The 20,387-nt window shown below is 35.7% G+C and overlaps 1 protein-coding gene across 3 annotated transcripts in view; it reads right to left on the bottom strand.

Moving 5' to 3' along the window:
- Positions 1-20,387, bottom strand: part of Pcdh7 (protocadherin 7) — a 412,501-nt gene that overhangs the window by 163,179 nt on the left and 228,935 nt on the right. The gene's annotated exons all lie outside the window — the stretch shown is intronic.

Below are 20,387 nucleotides of genomic sequence, written 5' to 3'. Positions count from 1 at the left end.
GATAAATGAAGCCACATTAATTAGTTTCAGGATCTATTCTCACTTTGGCATACCCACCAGCACTCTAAAACACGCAATTAAAATATTTCAAAATGTCACTTATGGTTCCACTGTACAAGAAATGCATACCGATTATGGCCTTTTGATGTGTAGTAAACCACATATATCTAGATACAAAATGTGCTAATGTTTTAGGAGTCCAGGTATCTCTCAAACATTACATGCAATGAATCAGAGTAAAGAAGAAGGCTACCACACTGGTTTTGTGAATATTTCCTGTTACACATTAAAAAAAATTCATTCTGAGTAATATGTTTTCCTTTTATTTTGAAAAATATAAATTTAGAGGAGTCATGCATTACAACCAATGAAAGCAAACAGCTTATTTTTGTTTGGCATTTGCAAGTTAAAGTTAGCTTGTTATTAAACAAATACTATAGTTGATTTGATATTAGATACCAATCAATGCATAGACTTCCTAAATTCCAGCTGCACCTTATAGTGTTAGAAATTCACTTACAAAATTTTAGAAATTGTTATTTTCAAGTTATAAAAATAACTTGATCAACAAGTGGAATTTAAAGTTAAATTATTACCTTTTAATTTCTCTAGTAAAAAGAAAAAAATTGATAGGATGTAGATTATTATGAAGAAAACAACACATATTCGTGCAGAGACAGATGTATATGTGAACATACATGATATGTGTTACAAGTTATTTGGACAAAGTGATTCTAAATTAATGTATTGGTTAGAATGACAGAAGAAGATTAATGTTAACAGATCTTCCAAAAGCAAGAAATATCTGGATAAAAGTAGAGTTATACTATCAATTACTTCTTTATAAATGAAAAAAATTGAATTTTGTAGAAAAAATATCATGTATCTATCAGATCCTGATTACAGTTAATATTTACTGTTTCAAACAATGGAATATTTTTCTTAAAATCTGCAAGCCCCTGTAAATCAATAATAAAGAATTTCCAAACCTTAAATCAACTCTAGAGCACTCTTTCTTAATATTATGTAAAATAGACTCAAGTGTTACCCCTATCCTGGAGTCATGAAGACAGAGCAAGAATTCAAAGAAAAGAGTAGAAGGAAAGATTACTATCAGATGGACAAGGTCAAAGAAAAATTGGGAATGCTCCCTCTTTTACAAAATCACAATATCCTCCAAGGTTTACACAATATGTTTGGCCACATAGATTATCCAGGGGGTTAAGCTCTATTTCCTTAACTCGCTTTCAAAGGCAAGAAGTATGAAATCAGATAGCTAAATTAGCAACTAAGAGAAGGAAGCTTTGTTCTGAAGATTAAGCCAAACGTTTATGCGATGCACCAACGGCACTGCATGGGAGAGAATGTAACTAAGAATCTTAAGTTGACAAGGAAGGGCTTTAGTGAACCATCCTGGAAAAGTGGAATAAGAGAACAAAGTGAGAGAACTTGGGAGAGAGGTTTTCAACAGCAAAGCTTGCTGAAAATGCTGCTAAAGATTCATTAAGATTTAGGTGGGAGGGTGGGGGACAATGTAGTTGTGGAGATGGGAGGGAAGGGATGGTAGGGGAAAAATAAAGGAGGAGGCAAAGTGCTTGAATGTAGGAAATGTACTCATTACCTTGCTCACGTGATTGTACAGTATTTTCACAATAAAAACGTATTAAAAAGAATCATTAAGGAAAAATTCACACTCAGTGATGATGCTCCCTGTCCTACTCTTCATACCCCACTGCTTTTGCCATTATTTCTCATCTTATTATTTTTATTTATTTTTTCAATCATCATAAAAATCTATACACATTATGTTTTGAAGCTATCTCAAAAATTTTGGTATTTTATGGTGGGAACACAAACTCTACACTCATGATTTGTACGAATGCAATACATTGTATTAAGTGTGGGGACCTTCTTCTATTGCTTGACCTTCCTCTTCCTCCTTACTTGTAGTCCTCTCCTAACAGAGTCTAATAGAGTCTATGTACCAATAGCAATGGGATAGATCTTGGCTCGGGAAGGTGAATGGTATTCTGAAGAGTAAAATATATGAATTTTAACTCTCTCCACACTGGGAGAAACTAAAAAACAAGTAGCATTTTAGCAAAAGAAAACTTTCTGATGTATAACATAAAGCCATGTCTCTATCTGATTGTCACTGACATAAAGTTTCAAGGTTAAGAAGAAGGGTGAACAATGACTCTTTTATTAATTTCAGATGTTGTATCATAATACATAAACTGATATGTTCTACTAATTTTAAAAAAGGATCTCTGTAGAGCTTGTATCTTCTTCAATGACAGGATATAGGCTTTTGTTGTCTAAAATTGATTTGATTTCTAATAAAATGTTTGTTTCAACCTTGGGCTACAAAGCACTAGATAGTTCAATGCAAGAGATTAGTATTATTAAAAAATGTGATATTTTTATACAGCTCAAAGTTTCCCATGTTATCCATCAAATTCATTTCCCTTGTAACTAAATCTGTCATACATCTAGGCATCCAAATATAAAATATGTTTCCCAACAATAATCTAATGTCAATAAACTTAATATAGACTTCAAATTATATAACACCTTATGGTAGCTTTAAAATGCTTCACAGAAAATTACTGATATTTTAGTTGATAATAGTTTTAAGAAAAATCTACAAATAGTAAGAAAACTCAAGCAACAGGAGTTAATTTATCCTAATGTTACGAGATCTACTTTTAATCTCTCACAAGTACTAAGTAACTCCACAGAATCTCAGCTAAATTTATTAATTAATGTTTCTATGATACTGAGAAATGTACTCAGATTTTCACACTTAAGCAAGTTTTTTGGGGGGGAGGGGAATTCAATGTATATCCTACAAAATTAAGAAAAGTGAAGGAACAGGCAGGTTGGGAGGGATGGGTGAAAATGTTGAAAGATGTGGCATTGATCAAGTTGTATCAAATGCATAAACTCCACTTAAAAATAGCAATTCCTTTGCGCAACTACTTGAAGATATTTTTTAAAAAGAAAAGGAGTTTGCAATTTTATAGAAGTTTTTGTGTCAGGAACTCTTTTATCCTTGTGCTTTTAATGTACAAACATTCAAGGAATGTATTATAACTCTTATTTTATACATATACACCAAGGCATAGTAAATAATAATTATTTAATTTTCTCCACTAGGCACAGAAATGTCACACTGAAAAACAAGAGCATGTGCTTTAATGAAAAGACTAGAAGAAATGCAAAAAGCAAAAAAAAAATATTTTTTTTAAAAGGAGCAAGTATTCTACCTCTGGACCAACACCTGCACACCACTTTGCTTTAACTTACTTTTTATTTATAATCTAAATCCGACCTTGGACAGTAATCCTCTCACTTCTATCTCTCAAGCAGTTAGAAATATAGTCATGTATCACTACATCCAGCTTAAATTTATATTTTGATAGAAATTTGTATTTGTTCTACATGCAATTAGCCAGCATCTTTTTTAGTTTGAGGATTATTTGATATTTTAAGAATCTTAGATGAACAAAAATTAACCAGTTCAAATGTAGGTGTCTGATCTTTTCTTTTGCAACAAGTAATAAATCATTTATGCCTCTGTGTCATACCATATTTGCTTTTCATATTTTCTTGGAAATGCATTGTAGTCATCACTATACAAGGTTGAAGTCAGAAATAATGCTTATTGTTCATGCATGGCTTCATTTTATAACTGAGAATATTCATTGCCTGGACAAAATTGTGTTAATCATGGAAGGAAATCCTACGCTTTTCTCTAATAGCTGAAAATGCTCTTCCCAGAAAAATAATCTGGATTAGTTATAAATCCTCAGCTTCAATAATCACCTCGTGAGATGCAGATCACAATGACCTTGAGCTAATAGTCGGATACTTGGGCAAATCGGTGCTCCATTACAGGGAAGCTCCACTGTAAATAGTTAGGTTGAATGCCTTTATGCCTATTTTCATTTCATATGAGACTCATTGGTTGCAAAGTGATTACTCAAACCCTAGTACATCTTAGAGCAAGAAGTTTCTCCAGTTTCTATAGAAAGGGACAAAGAATTTTTAATAAGTTATTCATTCTCCCAAACCATTAGCATTGTTTTCTACATAAGCAGGGATAAAGACTATGGTATAGTTGTTGAAACTATAAAAATCATTGTGGCAACAACTGCCTTTTGTAGAATCATTCCAGCAGAAGGAGAGGGGCATCTGTGATTGTCCTCTCAGAGTTTATAAAATAAACAGAAACAGGCTAAGGATTGTGATTAAATACTTGCTAAAAACTGAGAAAGAGCAAGGGAATGGGTGATACTGTCCAAAAAGAAATGTACTCATTACCTGACTTATGTAATGGTAACCTCTCTGTACATCACCTTTATAAGGACAATATTTTAAGTTTAAAAAACTTGTTAGAATGTAAGGGAGGCAACAGTCTGAGTGGAATGTTTATTTACTACTGAAGAAATTGGTTCATGTAGTATTGAACACTATGATTCAATTTATGTGTGCTTATGATCTTTGGGAGAGATATGAAAAAGTAGGTATATACTTTGTGACTGCAAAGACCTCTCAAGTTAATTAGAAATCAAAACATGTCTAAGTGAAAGAATAAATAACACTGGTAGGCAGTGAGGCTGAAACTATTAATGAGATTTCAGATCACATATTAACTATCATATTAGTACACAGTAAAATTATACTTGGGAGTGACAAAAAAATCACGGCCTGACTTAGAAGAGAACAGATTCTCTATTATCAGAATGTATTTTTAAAAATCAAGCCATTTTAATACATTCATATATTCTGTGCTATTGAGATTTACAGTATTGATAACATATTATTTAATTTTGTCTTTAACATGTCATTATTTGGCAAAAATAGTTTAATGATCAGAAAAATTTTCAGCTTCAATAACAAGTAGAGCCAAAATAATATTTAAGAGACCACTTATTACCTGGTCATCAGTATCTCTTGCCTATAATCTTAGATACTCAAGAACCTGAGATGTGCCAGGTACAGGTGGGTCACACCTGTAATCCTAGCTACTCAGGAGGCTGAGATCTGAAGATCATGGTTCAAAGCCAGCCTGAGCAGAAAAGTCCATAACACTTTTATCTCCAATAAACCATCAGAAAACCAGAAATGGTGCTGTGGCTCAAGTGGTAGAGCTCTAACCTTGAGCTGAAGAGCTGAGGGAAAGCAGCCAGGCTGAGTTCAAGCCCTACAACCATTAAAAAAAAAAGAAAAAACAGAATCTGAGATCTAAAAGCCACCATGAATAGTCCTATCCAGGACACTCTTATTTCCAATTACCAGTCAAATTCTGGAAGTAGAGGTGTGGATCAGTGGTAGAGTGCCAGCTGTGAGACAAAAAGCTGAGTGAGAGCTAAATTCAATCCTAGTACCAACACACCACACACACACACACACACACACACACACACAAATAAAAAGCAAGAGAATCATCTATTAATCTGTTTGATGGCTGACTATTTTCATCACCCATGAAAAGTATTAAAATTCCATGCATATATTGCAAGTGATGAAATCTAAGCTCAGACAGTTTAGCTTGCTGATATCCTGTGGTTAAATAAAGATTTACATATAAATATATGTAAGCCAGATTTGTACTTTACCACCAAATCATAGCTTCTTTCCATATGAAATTTTCTGATGTATACACAAATTTCACCATGTTTACTTTCTGCCAACAGCAGAGTGGTGTGGGTTATGGAACAGAGAGCCAAGGTTCTTCTGTATGAAGATTGAAATCATTCTTAAAATACAATTTCCATGTGGGAACGTATTTAGAAAATAAACTTTTAAAATCATTGTTTTCCATGTGATGAAATTAAGGACCAGCAAGAAAGAATCTAATTTCCAAGGCCACATATCAGTCTGAGGCAAAGCCAGGACTTAAATTCACTTGTCTTGGACAGCAATACTCTTAATTAACTTAGAAGGCTTTTTCTTACATATTCCTACAAAACACTAGGAGCTCGGATTTTTAACAGAAAGTTTCACTGTTACTTGGTCCATACATAAAATGTTCAGTCCCATGTGATATTCTGAATGATATTCAGGACATGGTATCAAACATCAGAGTATTCAGAATATGGAAGGAAATAATTAGTTGGAAAGTCATACACTGATAGGAAATCATGGCACAGTCATCAGTAAAAAAAAAAAAAAAAATCAATGTTTTCTACCATGTTAACTACCACGTTATTTTTATGTCAAAAATAGCCAGCATAGGAAAAGACAAATGTAACTCTTAAGACATTAAAAGAAATGATGCGAACAAGGACAACATCTGATCTGATAAAAATCCTCAGGAGTCAAACGCTGGAGTACTAGGCTGTATAACGAAGAGCTCCAAGACTGAATGAAACCTTCATGGCTCTGACTCTAAGAGGAAAAGACAGACCAAGTGACACACAATCCTTAAGTGTAATTCACATATAAGTTCTCAGAACATCCAAGTCAAATTGGATAATATAGCTCAATATTCTCCGTTTGGCTGAAGTACAAGTCAAGTTTGTCCCTGAGGATGAGAATAAGGGAAAAAAGAGAAAAGAAGAAAGAAGAAGGAAAATCATATCTTCTCTAGAGAAGAAAGTTGTCCAATTGATATTAAAGTTGGCTCTACCCTGACATTAAAACATCTCATAGGAGGGCTAGGCAAGATAGTTTGTGTGTGTAATCATAGACACTTAGGAGTCAGAGACTATTGAGGCCAGGGCAAAACATTTTCAGGTAATACATTACCTGAAAAACAAACTAAAAGCAAAGGGACTGAGACATGGCTCGAATGGTAGAATATTTGCCTGGCAAGCCTTTATTCAAATTTCACCACTGAAAATACAAAATTTTTCAAGGAACTTTTCATAGATACTAATAGGCCAAACAATATGAAGAACATAAAAAGCAAGGAGAGAGATATGTGTATATGTATATATATATATATATATATATATATGTCTATTTATTTAAAAAATATAATTATAATCAAATGCAAATGTGGAAGCCAATAAAAATTTGACAGAGAAAAAGAACCTAGACTAATTTTGACTCTTGTAAATAGAAGGATGGACCTAAATATTAATAAGACTTTTTATAAATGTTTTATATAGAAAACTTTTAAAGGAAGATATTACAAATAAATCTACTTTTCCATGGGAACAATTATCTAGGAAAAAAAGTATAAATAACTTGCTTATGAAATGGACTCTGGCAAATGTTCAGTTTAACAATTAAACTGTTTCCAGAAAAGCAATTGCTTAATTTTAATAAAAGAAAACAATATTCATTTACTGACCTCAAAAACCAAGCCGTAAAATTGTTAGCTTTTATTTGACAATTTTTCTCCTAAATCTTGGCAAGAATGAGATTAATAATAAGCAATAACACCTTGTTGATGACAATAAAATGTTTCCCATACTATGATACTCACTGGTCTTGAAAAATAATTTACACAGGAAGAAGGTAGTGACTTGAGAGATTGATATGTGTAGATTCTTGAGATTAAAGTCTACTTCCATTCCTATTTAGATTTGCATTTTTGAGCAAAAATACCATAATTTCAAAGAAACCATCTGTAAATAACCACATGAGGAATGCCAGTTTTGAAAGGAAGATGGTGCTGACTTGAGGAGGTTAGGCCTTGCCAGAGCTGGAAGTGTTTGGAAAATATAATGGAAATGCTGCAGGGGTCTGGGGTGAGAGACCTGAGACTCCCTAAAGACTTTATCATTGCTCTCTGGTTTAATACACTTACCCAGAAATGAGTCAAGACAAAGGGCCTTTCCCCCATAGTTGCATGCTAAGAACTGATCAACTTCCAGCTGCTATCAGAGTATGGAATGTGTGCAGAAGCTAAAAGTAAATGAATATGCAATTGAACAAATAGATATATTAATTAATCATTACATTAATTAATTCATATAACAAGTGAAGTTAGGAAAACTAGCACCATATTTCTAATATGCTAGAAATGCCTTTTATAAAAAATAAAGCAAATAAATAATGTAATGGGAAGTCTTCCTCTGGCAAACATTTGAACACTGATAGATTTTCTAGGGTAAAGAAAAATGTAGGTGGGCACACACTTGCATGCACACACACATATACAAATGCATTCTTCCAATCTAGGATGGATTTCTAAAGCACTACTTTGTCCAATTCTCTACAACAGAATTCTGATATATCTGCTGCTGATTATGTTGAACCACAGTTCCACAGTTGGTGGGTCCCAGTGCACTGAATTACAGTGCCATTGCTTCCTCATCCTCATGGAACTTTCCAGAGAGATGAAACTTATGTGTGTATTTTAGCTTGTAAAGAGTAAGGAAGTCTGTAAGAGAAACAGAGGCCAACTAAATAAATAACCTTGTTTTTAATGGGCTTTACCAATTTCGCTTTCCCCCATTTCCACCTCCTTCAAAACAGTACCCTTAAAGCATCATCAAAAGGTGGATAATCTGGGATTATTTTTTTGGAATGATTATATTAAATATAGCCAGACAATAGAAAGTACTGAGTTGAGATATTTCATTTCAAAGGACACTGTATAATACTACCTTACATGTTTAATTTGTCTTGGCACGCTTCGTTATTTTGGCTAATTATCAGAAATTAGCTCCAGGGAAAGATTAATCTCCTTCCGTAGCCAACACACAACTGGTAATTTCTAGTTAGTCAAGTCCCAGGACAGCTTCCACACTCTCTTATCATTATCAGGAAAAATGGAGGCTTCTGTGGTGAAAGAAAGTCCCCATTATCCAATTTAAGTCATTAAATATCAGGCTTTGGGTTATGAAATGAAGCATGCCTAGATACGTTAGAAACCAAAACCTTTCATAGCTTTCTTATTTGGGGAGGTACTGTTCTTTTTGTGAAGATTTTTGTGCTCTACTTTTCTCCTTGGATTTCAAAGAATCTCATTAGAGAGAAAAATAAAGGTATGAACAAGCAAGCTATAACAATCAGATTTTATCTTCTGGACATCTAAACGTATGACAGGTAGGATCAACAGGAGCAGGTATAGTGTTGTTTTACATGTGTCGGTTCGCTTGTCCTTTGTTTTGGTCAATGAAATCATAGAAGAGGCTTGGTGTCTTCTATTATGACTGCTGCTCCCAGAAATACTTGTCATTGTAATTTTTACGTTAAACGAGATTTGCTTTAAAGAAAAAAGAAGGAAAATGAATTCATATAAATGCAAGAAGCATCATTCCTCAGGAAATACAGGTTCGTATTTTTTAAAAGAAATAATTATGCTCAATCTATTAGGCAACATAGCTCAGTGGTATAGTGGTTGCCTAGAAAGTAAGTCAATCCATTTGGGTAATTTTTCTATTGAAATTTCAGATGCACTATCACTGAAACTGGTATCGTTTTCACCCTCAACCACACATATGAAATGCAAATGGCATCTGAGCTGAACTTTAAAAAAAGAATTGGCTATCTTGTGGGGAGGGGTGAGACAATGATTTCCTTCTTGTAGATCCATCCAAACTCAGCTCCTCAGGTAACACTCTCAACCATCTCAAACCAAATGTCCCTCTCTTCCCAAATTAGCATCGCCATTTTGCCATTTCAGCTCATGCTGTGGCATACTCGGTGTTAGAACAGTTCCACTTTCCTTTGGTTCTGCGCTATTAAATCTGGAAACTTCCATAATCTCTGTCTATTCATGAAATCTTTCAGAATTGCCTCTTTTTTTGTCTCTACTACACTCAATGATAAGTGCGTTCTGAGCTTAATATAGGCCTGACAACCTCTTCCTACGTATTTTAAGGAGTTGCTTATGACTGCCGTCATTCCTCAATCATGTCATCCTTTGAAAATTCAGCCAAGATGCTTATCATTTCTTCACCTCTCTTTTCTCACTTAACATTTATTTCTCATCTAGGAAATATTCAAGAAATATAATTAGGAAAATTACTGTGCTAGAAAGAAGCACAAAGAATGACAAAGAATGTAGTGATAGCTATTTGTCCGAGATATTTATTTCAGGATGGATATGAAATTGCATTATCAAGCAGGTCTGCCTATGTGGGTGGAGCACATTCAGAATGGGTGGGTGCTGACTGTGCCTAAGTAATTATAAGCAACCTTAGATGATAAAAAGCTTAGAGTGTGGGATAATGTGGGTGAGCCTGGTGATTTTAAGAACAAAACAAGAGCCATGAGGCAGCACTGAGTTTCAAAGATAATTTGTTTGTGTTGTAAATGACAATTACAGTAAAGTAGTTGGGCAGTATAGTAGTTCTGAGTACCTCATTCTTTGAGGGAGACATACGCTCATTGGCACAGCAGTTTGATGGGACTACACCAGAAATGGACTCTAAATGTCAGAGGTGGAAGGAGACCCTGAGTCACATTTTTCAACTTCCTTCATCTTACTTCCTAAGGCATATTTAATAGTATAATCAATGTTCGCCTTTTATAAGCTCTATGTTAACTGTAGAGAAGACTTAGCATTAGAATAATCTCTGGAGGTGAATCCTATACACAAAAGCACAAGAAAACAAAAACAGAATTTAACAAATAAATAAATTAGATGAGTCACCTGACTGACCCATTATAAAAGCAATACTAAGTTAAATTAACAGGAAAGATCACGAATGCTAGCACCTTAACATACTTAAAATACAACTTAAAATCCAGCTAAGAAAAAAGGCAATTCATTTACATAATAAAATTCTGACAGTTATTCAGAGAATCGTGTTAGTGTAAAGATTTTTTCATTTTATCTCAAGAAATTAACTAGCATCTGTTATCACAAAGCTTAGACCAGATTAGATTTTCTATAAATGTGCAGCAAATTTAAATCAAACCATAACAATATTTTACTGCTCAAATGACCTTTATAAACTATCATTAAAATCATGGATTACTTTTTATGGAATATTCATGATCAATATTGGCTATAACACCCTTCATAGAAAGGAGACAATGAACAAAATATACCACTTACTGTACGTTCTTGGCAAGATATTTGAAAATGACAGAGAAGGATGCAAGTATAAACAGTAGTGGAGATAGAAAGAGCCACTGAAATTCTGATTAAAAATTGTAGAGGGCTCAGTGCCTGAACTTTTAATAGGTAATCCCCTACACCTGGCCTGAAGACTACATTGTAAGAAACACTGATCAAGTTCGCATTAGTTACTGATAAAGTTGGAATTATTGAGTCACAATTACCTGGGAAATTCTAGAGACATAATCTTGCCTGAACTTGATTCACATAAACACACAGCAGGTGTTTAGATTTAGTTTCCAATTGCTTTGCTGCCAGAATTCACAGAGTAATTGAAGCTTTAGTTTCAGTCTATGTGGACATGTTGTTTGGCTTTGTTTAGTTTTGTTTCTGCAGATTAAGAAACTTGAATAAAAGCTATGCTAGTCCTTCTTAAGGTTCTTCGGACTATTTAGGTACTCAGTTTAGCTAGCATATTAAAAACTCAAAGTGAGATGTGCACTGGTGGCTCATACCTGTCAACTTAGCTACTTGAAAGGTTGAGAATTGGAGGAATTTAGTTCCAGGCCAGCCAGCAGGAAGCAAGATCCCCCAAATAATAAGTTAAACACACACACACATACACACATACACACACACACACACAGAAGTTTGGAACTGTGGTTCAGTGGTGACACACATCTTAGCATCTAAGGGGTCTTGAGTTTCATCAGTACAAAACAGAGAGAGAGACGCAATATGATCAAATTTTTTTAAGAATGAACGTAGTTATCTTCTAATTCTACCCAGCTATATATACTAAATCACCTATGGGAAGAAAGTCATTTACTAATTATCAATTTTGTGGCTCTGATCATTTAAAAACTAGATAATCTCAAATGAAGAGAAGATGAGGAGAATGCAGTGAAGAATTCAATGGGGTAACTAGGGATGAATGGGTGACAATGTTAAAAGGGATGACATTAATCAAGATTCAGTGTATTCATAAACTGCTTTGTTAAATAACAACACCTTTGTACACTTATTGAAAGATTTTTAAATTAGTGGGGGAGGGGGGAACCTAGATGATCCTTCATCTGGTCAACCTGAATTCCTAAATTGTCCTATTGAGATTCTTTTGACTATTCCTATCTAGGACTTCATTTGCAAAGTAGAGTTTGCTATGCTTACAGCTGAAAGCATCATTTGTGTGTGTACCTTGTGCTTTGTACTGGAAAGACATGAGGCTTAGGCACATAAAGAAAATTCCAGTCCTTCACAAATGGCAACAGAGAACCAAGTTCCCAGTACTCAATGTGCAATGCCATGTTATATATGCTCTGTAACTACAGAAAACAAACAAACAAAAAAAAAACCTCTTCTACCTGTCAAAACTAATTAATGGTTAGCAATATATGGTCTGTAAACCAGTGTAGATTGACTTGGGTAATTAGTAGTAGTAAAAATAAATAAATGGCAGGGACGGGGGGAGGAATGAAGCCTTAGAAAAAAGAGCAGAAAAAGGAGTCTGGGAGTTGAATAAGTATCATTCAACTCCTGTGAAGTATTATTTGTGCTAGGAGGAAAGCAAAACTATCCCTTTGTATACCACTGCTCTATATAATTTACAATAAAATGTCTGGAATGTAATAGTTCTATTTCAAAATTGCCATTACAAAAGAGACCCCATACAGAGAAAATGTGTGTGCACATTGCATACTACCAGTGTCTGTTTTCTGATGTGTTGCTCAAATGACCTGGAACTAGAGCAGGTAGAACTAGAGCACAAGAAGTAGCTGTAATCCTCAGTTTCCTGACTTGTAGCTTGACAGAGTTTGTTGTGATGATTTTTACACGTAATCCAAAGAGTCATGTCTACACCAGAGGAACTAGTCAATGAACCATAATTTTCTTTTTAGGTAGGGTCCATCTTCGGAAAGAGATGGTCAACAAATTTAATCTAATTGCACTCCACTTCTTTAGGTGCAATGAGCAGATTTAATCGTGAATCTATTTGAATCTAGCATTCATATTGCAATCATTTAAACCAGAGAACAAAAACTTTTAATTTTCCCTTCACATTGATGAGAAGTAAGGAAATTTAAAATCATTTGTTATGACTGGCTCTTTCAGATATAGATATTCTTTGTTGCCTGCTCTGTACTTTTCTCGTTCTCTTCTCCTGTTTTTCTTCCCAGGCACAAATGGCTTACCAATGGGACTTACCTCTTCGATCAGTCCTTGCTTCCTATTGTTAGTCTTGGTATAAGAATTAAACAAGGGGCTGGGAAGTTGGCTCAGTGGTAGAGCGCTTGCCTTGCATGCCTGAGGCCCTGGGTTCGATTTCTCAGCACCACATAAGCAAAAAGAAAAAAGCCGGAAGTGGCGCTGTGGCTCAAGTGGTAGAGCGCTAGCCTTGAGCTGAAGACCTGAGGGACAGCGCCCAGGCCCAGAGTTCAGGCCTGAGGACCAGACCCAAAAAAAAAAAAAAAGAATTAAACAAAAGTCAGGTGCTGGTGGCTTATGCCTGTAATCTTAGCCACACAGGAAACTAAGGTCTGAGGATTGTGGTTCAAAGCCAGCCCAGGAAGGAAAGTCCATGAGACTTTTTCTTTCCAATTAACCACCAGAAAACCAGAAGTAGAACTGTGGCTCCAGGTGGTAGAGAGCTAACCTTGAGTGAAAGAGATCAGGGACAGTGCCCAGGCACTGTGTTCAAGCCCTATGACTGACAGAAAAACCAAACCAAACCAAACAAAAACATTCTGCTTCACTTGTATTAGTCAATGGACAGTATAAATTGTTTTTTCAATGTGCCTTTTGGTTTCTGAAAAATTCACAAGCCATGGAATACTATCCTCCTCTAGCACTGGTGTGGGGGGGAGGGTGTACGATAGGGCCACTCTCCTCCTCTCTTTCTTCTCCTTCTTCTCCCTCTCCCTCTCCCTCTCCTTATTCTTCTTCTTCCTCTTTCTCCTCCTCCTCCTCCTCCTCCTCCTCCTCCTCTCTTCTTTTGTTACAGGAATTTCACATAGGTTCAGCAGTTCAGCTTCAAGGAAAAGATCATGAATGACATGTCTGAAATGCCTAGGGCTTTTTTTATATGCTATGCAGGGGTGACATTTAAATATTTAACAAACTAGTACAGCAAGGTCATAAGGCTTTCAGAATGGACACTGGCCATAAATAACCAGCAAGTCTATGGTCTACACTGTGGCCTAATACAGCTCAGTCTCTAGAGCTGAAATGACTCTTTGTTCCTGGAGCAGAGCTTTCTACACAATGGACTCTCTCAGTAAGTACTCTCTGACCAAGATACAGACAGAATGTGGTAAAGGAAAAGAGTGACTGATTTCATGCAGAAGCTTTGAAAGCTGTTGCCTAAGTGCATGGAAGGAGATGATATTTGTAAATATTAATATCCATGGAAGTTAATATCCAATTAATAAGTCAATAAATAAGCATATACATTGTCATAGGCACATGTGTACTGAAGTATTAACCAAAATATGGCATATGAAGGGTAGAATTCAAATGGTGTGAATCCTTAGAAAGACTCATAGTACCAGAGCTGGTGCTATAAGTGAGCACAAGAGGAAGTCAAGGGGAGGGACTAGACAAGTGAAGAGAGGAAGTGGAAGAGAATGCAGTCATAATATTCAATGTATATCCTATGAAACTAAGAACATTGAGGGTCTGGGTGGGGTTGAGAGGCAGGGGAGAATGAAGACAGGGCGACACTAATCAAGATGCATCGTACTCAAACTGACATGTGGAATTGTCACCCCTGTGTACAAATGTGTAAAGATAAACTCAAACTGACATGTGGAATTGTAACCCCTGTGTACAAATGTGTAAAGATAATAAATATCAAACAAATGTACTTTTTTAAAAAGAGTTACCCGTCAAGAAGAGAAATTTTAATAGAATGAAGATTGTTAAAAAAAAAATCCTGGGTCTGGGAAGGTAGCTCAGTGGTAGAGCGCTTGCCTTGCATGCCTGAGGCCCTGAGTTCGATTCCTCAGCACCACATAAGCAAAAAGAAAAAAGCCGGAAGTGGTACTGTGGCCCAAGTGGTAGAGCGCTAGCCTTGAGCTGCAGAGCTGAGGGACAGCGCCCAGGCCCAGAGTTCAGGCCCCACGACTGGACAAAAAAAAAAAAAAAAAAAAAATCCTGTGGGATTCTTGTTCACAGAGACACACTAACTAAAAATGCCTGAACAGTTCTAATTAAGTTTGGATTCAAAAGAATCATTGCCAAGTGAAATTAACTATCCTTTGAAATCCCCAATTTTAAATAGTTAAATATGTTTTGTGAAAAAGTTGATGTACAATAATATATGTCGATGGTCAAGAGAGCAGTGCAAGGCTTGAGTTATTTTAAGGGAATGATCAGGTGGGAAGCTTCTCTGGTTCTTTCCCCAACAAAGAATTCTCCAGTCCTGGCCTAAGTCTAAATGGACTGTCCATAGCTTTTTAAATATTATGCTGTAATAACTTTATGTCTTCAAAATTATTTTTTTCTATTGTCAGCTTTTACATTCTTCCTGATTCCTCAACTTTTCTCTCGGGAAGACTAATGCAACTTGGAATAGAGATTCCTATTAAAGAATATTTGCAAAAGTAAAGGCCAGGCATGATGGGTTCTTACCTATCATCTCAGCGACTTGGGAAGTAGAGATAAGAGGATTATGAAATGAGGCCAATATTGCAGGAGAAGGGGGTCATATCTTAATAAATCAACTGGGTGGATGCAATGGCTTAAATCTAGAAACCCAGCTACCCAAAAGCAGAAATCTGGAGAATAACAGTTCAAGGACTACTCCGGCAAAACAATGTGAAGGCCCTTTTTGTCTTCAAACAAGCTAGGTTTGGGATTCTTACCTGCAATCTTTTCTACGCTATTTTTGAAGCACAGGTAGGAGAGTCCCATTTTAATGGAAGTGAGGCCATGTCTGAAAACTAAAGCACAAAAAGCTGAGAACATGACTCAACTGGTAGATTGCTTGCCTTGCCAGAGCAAGATCCTGAGTTCAAATCCCACTACACTCAAAAAATAAAATGTCACAAAAAGTACACTCAGTGGAGACGATATGATGATTAGTATTCTAGTGTTTGATATTTGGTTTTAGGGGCACATTTTAAATAGTAACAAATAATTTATATGTTTTATTTATTTTTCATTTTTATATCAGGAACCTTCTAAAGTGCAAGACACTGAGCTGTGATTTGAGCAAATGCATCTCTCTACTCAGGTACCTCAGAATCACACAGGAGCTAAAGACAATAGCCAAGGGCTTGTCTGAGATATAATCTGAATTCTGCTAGGAGCTGGCAGATCATTTTACTTGGTCCTAGGAGAGTAACAGTGCCTTTATTGGGAGGAGTGCTGTAGAGGGCAAGACAGGCCTGTACCGAGGGCACGGATGCTCCTTTCCTTAAGTCCCTTGTATCTCATGTGAGGCTTGCAAAGGCCACTTGGTTCAGAGACATATACTTATAGTAAGTATTTCAATTTGAAGGCAATATGCATGGGCATATATGTATCTCTGTCTCTCTCTAAACACAGATAATATATAGAGATAATATATGAGTTATAATTATATATTTGCATACATTATATTATAATTGTATATTACCTATATATTATTTATATTAACATTATAATATATAGATTATATATAATAAATTAGGAGGGAAAGACAGGGAGTATTAGAATTGTTTTAGGATCCTATAAACTTTTACTGAACTCTATCCCCACAAGATTTGGTGTTTACACGCTATTCATAGTACACTTCAGTTTACATAATAGTCAATTTTTTCCAGCCATCGTCTGCATAGTTTTCATGCAAAAGTAAAAACTATAATTTTTAACAGAGAAAGCATAGTCAGAAAGCCATCATATTCAGACTATCTATTGAAAAGAATAATACAAACCATAAGAATTGCTTGTTTCTAAATGTGCAGGAAATTCTGCTTGGCACAATTTGAGAAAATATCTATTGCTAGCTATTAGGCTCTTTTATGATTAGTTTTTTAAGTACAGTGGGAAATTACAATTCACACAAAGTAGAAAACCAGGAGGATAAAAATCAATTGTGTTTATGACAGATTATTTTTTTGCTTTTGGCAATGTCAGTCATTACTTTTCTTTCTAGCTAGTCAACATTCTTTTCAGCTACAATCTTTATATGGATCAAAGCCATCTTTACAGTTATTATAATTTTAAGGTAAATTCCTTTGATTCTTAATATCCACCTCTTATTTATAATGCTCTATTTTTTTTTCTTTTGGCAGAACCGAGGTTGGAACTCATTTTCTCGTTTGTTTTGTAACATGGACGAACTTTTATGTATCTTTCACAAGTGGAGGGGGGTGACTGGAGGCAGGGGGAACAGAAGCAGACAGGATTGTAAAAGTTTAGCCCAAAGTTCCAGACTTTCACAATATGGAGAGTAACAGGGATGCTGATATACTAATTCATTTCTGAAGAAGGATTAAAATGGAAATCCTTATAGCTTATATTTTGATGTTCTTCTTTCTAGATTATATTCTCTAACAAGAATAATAGATTTTTTTTTTGTCCTCATAAGGAATTTTGTAAACCTGGAGTTCCATATCAGCTTTCACAGCATCTGATGTATCATCGGAAGTGACGTTTGCTCAAGGGAAAAAAAAGAAGGTTGCCTCTCTCTTTACCCCAATAAACAACATTATGGGACTCTTTTTTTCTTTTTTTGTCGGTCATGGGGCCTGAACCTGGGCCTACACACTGTTCCTCAGCTCTTCAGCTCAAGGCTAGCGCTCTACCACTTGAGCCACAGCACCACTTCCAGCTTTTTCTGCTTATGTGGTACTGAGGAATCGAAGCTGCAAAGCAAACACTCTACCACTGAGCCACCTTCCCAGCCCCCACTATTGGACTCTTGAACTAAGGTTGATGTTGATTTTCTAACTATACTTTCACTTGAAAGTTGTAAGCCATATCTCATCCTTTCAGAAAGCAGTTGAACAAAATGTGTTTCTTTCCCATTTCTTCTACTCATTTATCCAAAGCTCTCTAAACTCCCCTGAATTTTTCCTGTTCTCTAGAAGTTACGACTCTGCATTTTGGAACCACATTAAAACTTCCCATAATATACCTGGCAGATATTAAAACCTGCCTGAAACACAATGATAGCTCTCCTTTGTGAGTAATTACATAAATCCAAAGAGTGTATTTTTGTCCCAAACACCATTATGGAAGGGTAAAAGTGTAACATACTTTTCATCCTGTAGTGACATTTAAGTATGCATGATTCAAAGTTCAAATGACTGAGGTGTAACTTAAATAGATATCCTGACAGTGTGGTTGTTGCTTTGCAATAATACATGCTGAGTGGGAACAGTGTTTTACAATTACTTGGAGAGTACCTTCTGTGCCCTCACATCTGGCCAGCAGCAGTCAGTGATACACAAGGAAAATGTTTTGATTTAAGTGGCTCATGCTTTGGAAAGGTTGATAAGTTATAATATTGATGGTCACAAACAGCCCAGCACATCCAACAAAGCTAGATTATCCACCTAAATCATGTTGTGCGCATTAACATATTATCCTGAAATTTCTCAGTAAAAAAGTACATTTTCATCCGAGACAACTACTTGTGTAGTTAGCCCTTGCTTCTGAATTCAGAAAAAGACTACATTTTGTCTTAAGATAATTTTGAAGTGGAAGTGGCAGAAAACCTCAAAGAATGTTTTGTTTTTGATGAGAGCATACAGTTGCCAGGAATTGAAAGATAAAATACTTAATGTTACTATCTCCAGCTGACAAGTGTTCCACTTTCTTTCCTTTAGTGCTGGTGCAGAATGAAGAAGAAAGTTAATTTGCATTGGAAAATGCAACAGCATGGGGTAGGGTCTCTCCTGAGGGATAAGCCAAGAGAATGTTGAGCATCTTTTGCTTCTCATGATTGGTGATGATCTATGTCTCATTCTGTAGTCCATAGAATAAGTAGCTTTAGCCAAGAATGGAGGCTTTGTGGCTCCTTGAATACATTGGTCTAGCAAATTTACGATAAAAAATTATTTTGATAATAGTGATACTGATCTTTGGAAACGTTGCTGTTCTACAAAATTAGCCACCAATTTAAAAGATACCATACACTCTGATTAGATTATGGAAATACAAATGATTTAATTCATCTCTCTGCATGCTTTGGCTGATTACAAACTATCTCCCAGTTTTCAGTGAAGATCAACAAACATAAATTTACATTGTAAAAGTATTTATCATATTTTATTCTTCTGCATAAACTCAGACTTATATCTAAGTATAAATTACTATAGCTTAGAAGACTACTTACTATCTATACCATATGACTAGGGTGAGTTATATTAGAATACAGAAGAACTGAAATTAAGAGGTTTGAGGTTTAAAATTCCTGGATGTAAGGTAAGTAATATACATTCCTTCATTGCTTATGAATTCCAAGGCAAGCCTAGATGTGATCTCTTTGAATAAAACAGCATAACATACGTATGAATTAAAACATAAGCACTAGAGCAAAAACTTAAAGCAATGATTCTCTGGATATCATTCACTCTCCCGGGCTGGGAAGGTGGCTCAGTGGTAGAGCGCTTGCCTTGCATGCATGAGGTCCTGGGTTTGATTCCTCAGCACCACATAAGCAAATAGAAAAAAGCCAGAACTGGCGCTGTGGCTCAAGTGGTAGAGGCTAGCCTTGAGCTGAAGAACTGAGGGACAGCGCCCAGGCCCAGAGTTCAGGCCCCACGACCGGACCCCCCCCAAAAAAATATCATTCACTCTCCCCAAAAGGAAATCTCAGTCAGTGGAATGAGAAGTGGGCCTTTACTTGCCACAGCTGGGAATCGCAATGAGACAAGAACAAAACAGAACAAAACTCAGCTAGGGGGTTTATGAACAAAATGAGGGAAAAAGGAAAGGATTTTCTAGTTTTCTCATTAATTTCCTGAGTGGAATTTCACCTGAGTCTATTATATCCTATACCGTCGCTTTTGCTGTCCACTGTTCTGACACTGATATTTCTATCCCCCTCCAGAACATCAAAAAAGAAATCCAATCTGCTGCTGGCTGTTACATTCAAAGATTGGAGAACAGAAATGCTCTCCAAAAATCACCAAGTGCAGGTAACTGCTGCTCCTGAACAAACTCCATATGACCTGTCATTTCCGCCTTTGCTAATAACCAAAGCCACAAATTAGGCATACACAAGGAAAATGAATTCTGATGCTCAGTGTAGCCTGAGTTCCCCACTGTTATTGGGAAAAGATACTATCCAGGCTACTTAAGGTTAATAGGATATTGAATATATATATATATATATATATATATATATTTATATTTAAAGCTCACTTATTCACATATCAAGAGAGCAAGTAAATGTCATGTTTTCTGAAATAAAGAGATTCATATT

The sequence above is a fragment of the Dipodomys spectabilis genome, unplaced genomic scaffold (assembly GCF_019054845.1).
Source record: "Dipodomys spectabilis isolate Male_0828 unplaced genomic scaffold, ASM1905484v1 ptg000043l, whole genome shotgun sequence".
NCBI lineage: Eukaryota > Metazoa > Chordata > Mammalia > Rodentia > Heteromyidae > Dipodomys > Dipodomys spectabilis.
The sequence above is the reverse complement of the archived record's forward strand: the minus strand, read 5'-3'. Positions and strand labels throughout refer to the sequence as shown.